This window comes from Anneissia japonica, unplaced genomic scaffold (genome assembly GCF_011630105.1).
Source record: "Anneissia japonica isolate Jap-2015-1 unplaced genomic scaffold, ASM1163010v1 scaffold288144_len532060_cov191, whole genome shotgun sequence".
NCBI classification, from domain to species: domain Eukaryota; kingdom Metazoa; phylum Echinodermata; class Crinoidea; order Comatulida; family Comatulidae; genus Anneissia; species Anneissia japonica.
The window spans coordinates 157,184-168,469 of record NW_022734328.1 but is presented as its reverse complement, the minus strand read 5'-3'; the positions used below and the strand labels follow the sequence as shown (position 1 = coordinate 168,469).

The window sequence follows — 11,286 nt, the reverse complement described above, 5'->3', positions numbered from 1 at the left end:
ATCTAATGTAAGATGCTCAGGGCGCTTGATATGTGGACTAGGAACTCGATCAATGACTTTCTTCGCCCCTAAGGTGTCTGTGCTACCCGGTAACCCGGTACCAGCAACTCTCGTCGTCCACCACAGGGGTTGTCTGTTCCAGTACACAGGGGTAAAAGATTCAAGATCCAATTTATTGTCATAGGCCTTATAAAAATATACATGGAACTTGTTTTCCTGATTCTACACGATTTTCCATACACATCATAATAAATATAAATACACACAGAACACAATAAAATAATACCAAATAAACTGTTGTTAACTATATAAGGTACAAAGACGTACTTAAGAGGTTTGCTCAGTTAAAATGACCAAAGTGATTGGTTGAAATTAATCGGATTATTAATGATTGTTATTTTACTTTTTTTTAAGATGATGAAGAAATCATGTCAAAATGTTTATGTGTTCCCCACGAAAGATAAAAAGCGAATGTAGGAAAAATGGCCCAGGTAAAAATAGCCCAGGTAAAAATAGCCCCAAATGACAGGTAGGTAAAACAGGCCCCAGTAATAAAATTCTATCTTAAAACTGATTTAAAAAAAAATCATTATATACCTTTTTTAACTGAAATTATTTAGTTTTTAAAAAATATCTAACATCAAATAAATTGCCATTTATATTTTACTTTTTGTAGGAATTACATATTCTTAGATAAAAAAGAATTAAAAATAACATTTTTTTTAAATTTAAATGTTAAAAAATATCAACAATTCAATCAATAAATCAACTATAAATCATACATTTTTTAATACTTAAATAATTTAGTTGTGGCCAATTTTACGGAAGCGAAACCACAATTTTCCTGAAATTTTTAACTTCAATACGGTATGGGTATTGCTAAATCCGGCAAAAAAAAAATGTTATGAACATCAAATTATTATTTTTAGATAAAAAGAGAGTTCTACAATCATAATTAAATGATTTGGATGGGGTTCGTGGTGTGTTTTTTGAGGTTTGTGGTGTATTTGCAGGTATTTAAAAAAAATCAACATTTTAATCAAAAAATAGGCTCTTATGAATGTATTTAATTTTCTTCTTGATATACCAAGTGAGTCAATCATAATTAAATGGTTTGGTTTTCTACAGTGTGCTTTGGGAGGTTTGTGGGGTTTAGCAATACCGTACCTTCTAACCCTCACAATTACACGCCATTTTAAATCTTAGAATAATTACCATATTTACATAACAATATAGGCCTATATGTATATCTATATAGGCCTATATTGTACTAAGCAATACATTAATAATACATAAACTATGAAACAAATATTTAACAGAATACAGTGGAAATTAGTGGCAGCTAGTTGAACAATAATTTATATACTGTAATTGTGATGACAACAGGTTATTTATTACTTAATTTTTATTCATTTCAATGTAATTGTTCCTGCAAAAAGTAATATAAATGGCAACTTTTACCGGGGCCATTTTTACCGCACACCAAAAAAAGTATGTAAACAATTTACATTTTTCCCCCTTTGGACTTATTAATCAATAAAAAGGTACCACACCATTTTAATAATAATATGAGATTTCTTTCTTTTTTTGAAAGTGTGGAGGAGTTTTTATAAGGTAAATCTTACAGTTTAATATTTCGATCAGTGTTTATAAACATCACAGAATATGAAACATGTAAAATATTCCTCAAGATTAACCAACTTTTCTATTTATTTTACTATTGACTAGTTTCTATACTACCGACTTACCTGTTATTATTAATCTTAAATATAAATTTACTCAAGTATTAGGGAAACAATCGCAGTTTATACAAATAGAAAACGAGGTTATTTGGATAAGGAAGGCTTTAATTAATCCATGCAATAGAAAACATGCGTTTGACTGGAACATGTTTGGAATTAACTAGCCTCAGACACAATAACGAACACTATTTAACCGGATTTATTCTTATTTTATACTCTTATAATATATGTAATTATCTGGCTTAGAGCAATAGGATGGGAGTAAAAATACGATAATTCTTAAGTCATTAACAATGAAATTCCAAGGTGTTAAGTTTGCATTTGAATCTATAGAGACTCATAACACTTAGGTTATAATACGTAGCAAGTGTTCTTGCTTTGCAGAATTGTTTGATTGTGATCCGTTTTTACGGGAATTTTTTTTTCGACGTGCTTCGCCTTTCTCGCCTGACCTTCGCGGTAGCTTCTGAATTCCATTGTACCGGAAAATTCCTAGCGAAAATCTATATTCATAATATCGGATTCCTTTTGACTAATCTACCTCGAAAAGGTGTAATATACACGGACATTGAATAGAAAACTTTAATAGCATAATTAAGATGCATTTGGACCGTGCGTTCTTTATAACCAATAACAATTGTCCGTCGAATGCTTGATTTCCTCCACAAAAGCTTGGTAGCGACCAACAACACAAAAACATGCATTGATTTCTGTAATCTTACGAAGCGTGAAATATAGACTTTTTAACACGTGTTAAACACAGTGAGATGATGCGAACTTGTTGTGTCGTGAACACAGCGGCCGCGCGAGGAGCCCCATTCAACTATCCGTCTCACCCGATTAATTAATTGACACAACAGATACGTGTAAATTACACAGACTTATGATATTATTGATGATATTGAGCGAAATTTGTCGGACATAAGCATGTTTTACACGCCTGAATGACTAATAATTAATAACGACGATTAGGCTAAATATTAAATGTACGACTCGCCCAAGTGCTATCTTACTTATGTCATGACCACTACTAAAATACGCACGTGACCATTTTAACAGGTTGTTTTTTTTTTAATATTTACTTTTAATAATGGAAATTCCATTGCAAATTAACGTCTAGGCTTCCTTGACCTAAATGCATACACAATTAACAATAAAATCTACGAGTGACAGTGTATGGAGAGAGAAAAAAAACCCAACTCAGCACAAAATTATTTTAAAGGGTTCCCATCAGCCTACCTCTTTATGCAAGCTAAAGAAATTTTAGACATCCATCATTTTTGAAAGTTGTCAATCTTTTATTATTCTACCGTTTATTGTCCTAATTCTAACCCACAGGTCAGGGAAGGTTAAACTGGTTCAACTATTGGCTCTTATATAACCTTCATTTGGACGTGCTTCATAAATTGAAGCTTCCGAAATGACCACCGACTCGAGTTCAGCACGAAACTTTAGATAGAGTTTGGTTACCCAATAATAGATCTTGCATGTCTACAATTTCTGTTTGTCGAGCGAAGTTTTCTCCAAGGCCCGGAACCGTGCCAAATATACTACGGTATGTATGAATTAGAAATAATTGATAGTAAATTAATGATCAAGTTTTTGTTCTTTGCTTCAAAGAAGTGTCAGAACCTATAGGTGATGCCTATCAAAATTTTGAGATCGTGGAAGTTGTGGGAACGGGTACGCGGATCCAGATTATTTCATATATCACGTTTGGTTTACTCAGCTAGAGACAATTAAATATGAAATCAAGAAAATCTTTAAAACATTTGATTACAATTAATTTTATTATGAATTTATTTTTGGATTTATTTTACTTTTACTACTGAATTCTAATATTGGATGAAGGCTTTTATCATTCATTACCTTAACTTGAGATTTTAACTTCTTCGATGTCTTTTAACAAAATTCAATTTATTTTGTGTTGTAGATTAGCTTTTTATCATATTTTTAATTAAGTCTCTTTCAATTTTATTTATACGCAACTTGTTGATTTTCTATATATACTGTAATTTTGTATCACAAAACAGGTTGTTAAACCCTCCTGATATGTTTTCCTGAATAAATATGTTTACAAAATAAATAGTACAAATAATCACATACTATATTATTTACTTCTAACGAAACACATAGGCCATTTAAAAAAAAAATCATTTACATACTTTTTACTACAACAGTCCTTAACTTATTTTTGTAAGCTGAATTTTAGGGGGGTCATGCAAATAATATAAGAACATCCGTTAGGGTTTTATTGGTGAGAGAATATTCTTGGTCTATTTTTCAATTGAAAAACCAATATCATACTTAAATATACAAAGTACCCTCATGCAGCCTAAATTTTGAATGTCAATGTTCATTTTTTATCATATATTTTTAGCTCAATTAAGACAATTATATTGATAAAACACATGTTTCTAACTATCTTGCTCACTGGGTAAATGAAAACACCACGTGGTCGTACAGGATTGGTCTTATAACATCAACATTTCATCTACTACGGTAATATTCGTATAAAATATGATGGCTATAAACAATAAAAAAATAACAATATTTGTTATCAATTATATATGTCCTAATAAGCCTATAATTTTTATACCCTTTTATTAGAATTAATTTCTTCCGGGTTCGTTTCACACACGCTATAGTCAAACTACAAAATAGGCCTATTCATTTCATTTAGGCTATTTATCTATTCAATTTATTGTAATATTTATTTACTTCCCTGTCTCTTATACACATCTGGTCAGGGAAGGTTAAACTGGTTCAACTATTGGCTCTTATATAACCTTCATTTGGACGTGCTTCATAAATTGAATATGCGCACACCCGTTTTTACATTGAAAGGGTTACCGTACATTACTAATTATGTTGCTCCTTTTGACGTTTTGTTGCCCCGAAAAGTATACTGTCTGACATCTTTACAAAGAATGATCACTGACTTATCTATGCTTTCAGGAAAAGTTTTAAAATTCTGTGAAGTTGGAAACTAACTGAGGCGCCGGTAGCTACTGCCGATTAAAATAGGAGGCGACATTTTTAGGACTTCGCACAAAATGCATATGACCTTTCACATTCGTTTCGTGATCAAGGGAAACGATCAGATGTTCCTATACATGAATAGAACTCTGCTTGACATGAAGTTTCCTTGTTTACATAAGGCCGCTATATTGTTCCTTCAGGGGACTGCCAGATATAATGTGTAGGTGTGTCTATTCCCACTACTACTTTCTTTTAATCTTGTTTTTATTGTTTTAAACACGCGTGAAATAGTATTAGTGAAACCGGGTTTATTTTCAATTACGCGCCTACTCCATAAGAGTAGCAGCGTAAGTAAACTATTGTCTTGAATTATTCATTCATAATCTATACACTAACGGATTCACATGCAATGCTAAAAGTTTATCATATTTTCTTCAGAAATTATGGAGAAGGATTAATTTTATTGCTACAAAAAGTGGAATTTTCATAGCATCAACATCATAGGCCAGACTTAGTGCTTATCAACAAAACCGTAATGTTTTAGTCAGTAAAACAAAGTATTTATTACATTTTAAAAATATATATATACATATATATAAATATATATTATATTATATATATATATATATTTTCAATTTATCGTCGACGAGATCTTGTGGTTTGCTTAGTTGAAATATATTTTGACGGATTGAAACCCGTTAATTGTGGTTGAACGTAATGTGCGCACAGTATCCGGTGTTCACGACAGCGTGTAGGCTGAATTTATCCGTTTTAGATTTAAACGTCACCGCCAATCAGATCTCTCCAATTCAACACAGTTACAGACGATGAGCGAATGATTCAGATGAAGATTGTGCATAAGTTTATGCATGGATTTTAAAGGAGGAAATATACATTTAAAAGCATGAGCAAGTACGTTACAAAACGCCATGATTCTCGTGTCCACATAGTTTAAAGTACTTAGCCTTAATCTTGTCAAAGCAAAACAAAATTAAGAATGGGACAAGTTGTTTAAGTGGGACATAATATTACCTCGGGTTGTGACATTTTGACGCACGCAACAGCTTACTGTGACATTTTTACGACATAATCTGATAGTTACTTACTCTCGCATACACTAAGATTTGTATGTATCGGATGAAGGAAGCTTAAAATTTTAGCCTATTTCAGTTTCCATACAGAGCTATGCACGATAAATACCGTAGCTCTATTAACATGAAATATGTATGAGAAATTGTGTCTGAATATAAAATAAAACGAATAACCTAATTTCTTTACAGAGACATCATGCTAATATTTATCTCCTTTTTCTCTCTGCCCCCCTCCTTCTCAGTTACTCAAATTATATATCGCAGTATCCAATAGTTCGATAATTTTAATATTATTCAAAGAAATATTTCCAAATATTATTAATTAGGTTTATTATATATATTTTTATTATTGTATATGGTGAATCATTTATTATTTCGTTAGTATTATTATTATTATTAGGTTACATTAGTAGTGTGTACATGTATATTTCGATTATTATTATTTCTTCAGTGACATTAATGATTATTAGTACCGTATTACTTATTATTATTGATTAGTATTTATTATTAACAATGAATACCATATTATTAACAATTATTGCCATTGATTATTATTGTTATTAATAATATTATTATTTCTTAAGACTATTTATTGTTTTATTGAGTATTATTGCTATTGATTATTTACTATTATTATTTATTATTGTCATTAATGATTATTATCACACATAGAATAGGATAGAATTATCGATTATTATAATTATAATAATTATTATTATTTATTACGGTTATTGTTTATTTGATACTACGTCGTTCTTTATTAGAAAATGACCGTATGTCACATGTCTTTTCAAATCTAGATACGAGTGATTCATTCGCACATTAAGAAAAATGCCTTTGGACGTCACATCACTGTCCGATGATCAGTTTATTTGAATTTTCGGTTGTTACTTGTTGAAAAGGATAATGTTTCAAGTGTCCATTACACACTCGCTTATAGTTAAAAATGGAAATTTCTATTAACTAGCTTATGTAATTATTCTAATTTATTAATTTCCTTTACGGGGAAATTTGGTTTAATCAGTGTAACAACTTGATTAATTCAACCACGATATGGGCCTAACTAACCAGAACCTAAAATCAAAGATAAAGTAAACCCTTGATAGCAGTTATTCTTTTACGGTACTAAAATCTGATTAGTGGATTTTAATGACAATCAGGAATACAATACCGTATGACATTTCAGTATAAACTTAAGCTAAGGGTTATTATTTCTTTACTGACATTATTAATGATTATTAGTATTAATTATTATTATTGATTAGTATTTATTATTATTAATGAATACCATATTATTAACAATTGTTATTGTCATTGATTATAATTATTGTTATTATTATTATTATTATTATTATTATTATTAATAATATTTGTTAAGACTATTATGGTTTTATTGAGTATTATTGTTATTGATTAAAAAAATGTTAATGATCCTTAAATTTAGCCAAACAAATTTTGTCTGTCTATTAAATTTCTTGATCATTCTCAAAACCGATTAAAATAACTGTCGTGTAAGCCGATTTTTCTCGTGGTAGCAAAGCAGATAATCTTAAATATTGCGCTGGTTTTTATGTTTATTCTGCTATACATGATATCGCCATAATGCTGATGTTCATAGTTTGATTCAAATAGTGTCGATATAATATCTCAACGAGTTTCCGTTTTCGTTTGTTTTTTCGCCCGTGAGGACACTTCATTCCTAACCAAAGATGTCAAAGATAAACTTCGATTTGGTCGTGACTCTATTCTTCGTTATGGTCATTTTAACATAACAAATATGTTCACCTTTGAAAACACAATCTTGTCCTAACCCGAGGGCTGATGAACCCTTCCAGGTGCTGGTCATCCTAGCCTAGGGGTACTTGAACCAGTGGCCACTGGGGTCTGGGAGAGACTATCTCACCACAGCTTGACATGCTATGACCCTAGAAAAAAATAGTTTGAAGCGGCGAAAACATCGCCCGAAGAACATATCTTTCTTGAACTGGACACTGTCATATTCAATTAAGCCTCTATCCGTTTGCCATCGAGAAATTATTTTTAAGCTTCGCAGCTGAAATGATAATAATACAGAGTATGTGAACACTTTATGGAAACCGGTTCAACGCTTGATTCACCTTAGTAGCGTCTAGGCCTACATTGCAGAAATAGCGAAAAGCTAAATCTTTAGGCAGGACCATGTATGATATCTTGGCAATACCGGTTAGGATTATAATTTTGACAAGCATATTTTAGCAGTTAATTAACTTGATAATATCAGTTATCTGAGTCACTAGGGCGTTGGGAGAAGCAGAACCCGGCTGATTCTTGATTCGTCAATCAGGCACACGTAATAGTAACATCTTAAAAGTTGGTAGGTGAGATCACCTCTTTGAAATTTAAATCGTCGACACAGTGTTTGTTTTTGTGTCTTTTCACATTAAAAAAAAATCAATTTCACATCAGTTTAAATATTATTAGGCTAGACTTCTTAGTATTAATTAGATCTAGGTATAGGCCTATTAGTAGGCCTATTGTTAAAAAAAAAAATCGGCGATAATGTGTGTTAGAAGGAAAAATGTTTTTATTTATTTATCAATATTTAAGCGACTCATCCCACCAATAGAGATGGTCATTCAGGGATTGATTGGGAATAAGGAGTGTTAAACAACAGTGCACCATGGAGGAAAGCAGATAACTACCAGGATCTAATTATTCTATGATGTACAGTATCACAGTTATAATTACCACCTTTACCCAACTGACTGTTACACAACAAATGAGATATGAACATGACGATAAGCTTACAGTAGCCCTCGCAAGAGAGATACCGTACCATTGACGAGCATGCTAATAATGTATACGGAGCATCAAACAACTATCAATTCCCCTGAACCGACTTTATTTGCCAATCAAGTACACAATTAAGTTGTCATCTACAGAAACGAAAATTACAATCGGCAGGATCCATCGCTATAAGGGCTTCAGATCTTAAGTGCCACAGCCGGGGCTGTGGGCCTCCATTTTCCGCTGGCAATATACATGTGTTTGACACATTGCTACCAACCTTAAGAAATGTTAACAGCTGTACTAGTCTATATGAAATATTATACAAAATCGATAAATCGCCTAGAAAGTAAAAATATGTGGTTGGCTACTGAAATGAGCGAAGACAACTATATAGGCCTATCAGATCTGCAGGTAGGCTACGCGAAACAAATAGAAGACAGGCGATGAAATTGATTGTAATATTATAGGTTTCTCTATTGAAACACTACGTTATTAACGTAACGCCCAGGACAATGGATTTGTCGTCATCGTTCACGATCAGAAACACCTAAGTAATTATGAGAACTCCAAAATCTATGCACCAATGTTAAATGCAAGTGCGTGCGGTCAATGAACATTGATTATGTATTTGACAACTTAGAGCAGGCATTCTGTGTAATGATGACGCTTCGTTTAGACTGATACTAGAAACCAATTGAGCTGTTAATAATGCATACGGCATAAATACATCCATTTTGACATGTACTTAGAGTTTGGCTCACATATCGATGATCGATCTCTCCCTGCTTGAACGAAAGTCCAATGGGATTTCATTGATGAAAATTTTAGGAAAACGCTTGCGCCGCCAAGAGACTACCCGAGCGCGAGACAGAACAATACGTGGCGCTGCCGCGTCGAATTCTAACGAACGATTTACTATAGAGAGCGAAAGAGGCGCCTTGGTATAAAAGAGATACGGCTAATGAATAAATTAAAATACTCATTTATTGGCAGGTGTCTATAATTTACACCTGGGTAGCCATCGCAATTCCCACGGGATCATCAACGATTGAGGTATAAATTCCAATTGGAGGAAATCATAAATATAAATATCAATTTACATAAGACTAGCTGTTGATGACGAATATGTTTATGTTTTGCTGTCAGCTCACTGAGAGACACTAGTAACTTGTTCATTTAATTTCATATGGCTAGGCCTATGCCGGTTGTAGGTATTAATAGACCTACAACGAATATCATAGACCATTATTTTTTTAATATTTGATATTACAATACTTTCCATTGCGTCCGCCTGTACCCTTAAAGAATGCTACTTAAAACGAGTCAATAGGCCTTTATAGTATATGGATATTATGCTACATGACTTAAAACCATTACCGGCAGGTGTGAGAATTTATATTTCAGACATTTTTTATCGAATAAATGTTGTATAGGCCTAATTATAGAGCCATATGTAAAATGCAATCCTCAGCAAAACGAAACTGTCGATCGATTATTAGAGCATTATTACATCTGAAAAAGTGGTCTGATATAAAATTAATCAAGAAAAAAAAATGTTACGCCCAAGAGAGAAACACAAGAGGATTTGTATCCTTGTCGTGCTTAATTGTTCATGAATGGTTGGATGTCTGAGTTTGGTCAACACCACTTCAATTTGCAACTAGGAAATGTACGATGAAACATTAGCATTTGTTTTAATTAATGGATAAATTTTCAAGGGTAACTTTGAATTTTTAACGAATAAGAAGAAAAACCGTTCACAAAGATAACATCGAATTTGCCAAGTTAAATTCAACATATTTATTGAAGAAACTCATAACAAGCACTGTTAATGCCTAATGGATTTGGTTTGCTTTTTAGTCTATTATAATGAAACAAATAATAAGGAAAGTCGTATGCAGTTATTTATTATATAGTGTATATATCTGCTGTTGTTTTTCATGGAAAGAAACAGATCTTTGGAAGCACTATCATTATATTAGGTTGGTATCGGAAGTGACTAGGAGGGCGGTATAGTATGTGATGCAATTCCTGTAACATCTTTTACAACCAAAAATGTGTTAAATACTGTAGCTAATGCAAAGCAGGCTAATTTAGACCAATCAATGCATCGCCTTTCCTGACGAATCCAACGATAAAGTTTACCTTCATCGTTCTTGGAGTCTGCGCATATTGACATTTCGGCCGTTATAAAACCGTCACCATGGCTCGATATTGTTTGATGTTCTGCCTTTCTGAGATAAAAAAATCAAAGGACCTTGTGCTCTGCAAATAGATGGGTTAAGACTACACGGCGTCGTGCTGCAGAAGGGGGTAAAGTTGCCCCTATCGATCAGTAGGCCTAATTCTTTGGATGAGTCAGGGTGTAGATTGTTAAGACCTCTCATAATGGCTTATATGCATTATGCTATGTGACAGTTCGTATCGTGATGCCTGACACATCGTTACTGCTTGACAATGATGTTTCGTTTTTAAACTTACCTTATTGTTTGAATCGTTTAGAAATAAGTGGGAACAATTTCTACAGTAAACTTTATAAAAAGAAGTATATCATTTAGATAAAAAAGTAAGGGTTGTTTAACAGACCTTCCTTGATTTTATAACGCTCTCTATAGACATATTTCAGCCAAGCAAAACAAAGCCTACATTCGATTATGAAAGACTTGAAATAAGAATTATGTTCTTCATTTCCAGTTATATAT

General features: G+C 32.4%; 1 long non-coding RNA gene across 3 annotated transcripts in view; it reads left to right on the top strand.

Annotated features, from left to right (window-relative positions):
• LOC117116369 overlaps positions 1-11,286 on the top strand; it is a 26,454-nt gene that overhangs the window by 9,381 nt on the left and 5,787 nt on the right. For 2 of the 3 annotated variants that reach the window (XR_004446735.1, XR_004446736.1), the window contains exons 3-4: positions 3,081-3,297; positions 4,701-6,163. This is a non-coding gene — a long non-coding RNA (uncharacterized LOC117116369). Of the gene's footprint in view, positions 1-3,080; positions 3,298-4,700; positions 6,164-11,286 lie in introns of those variants that run through there. The other variant, XR_004446737.1, reaches the window with a different exon arrangement.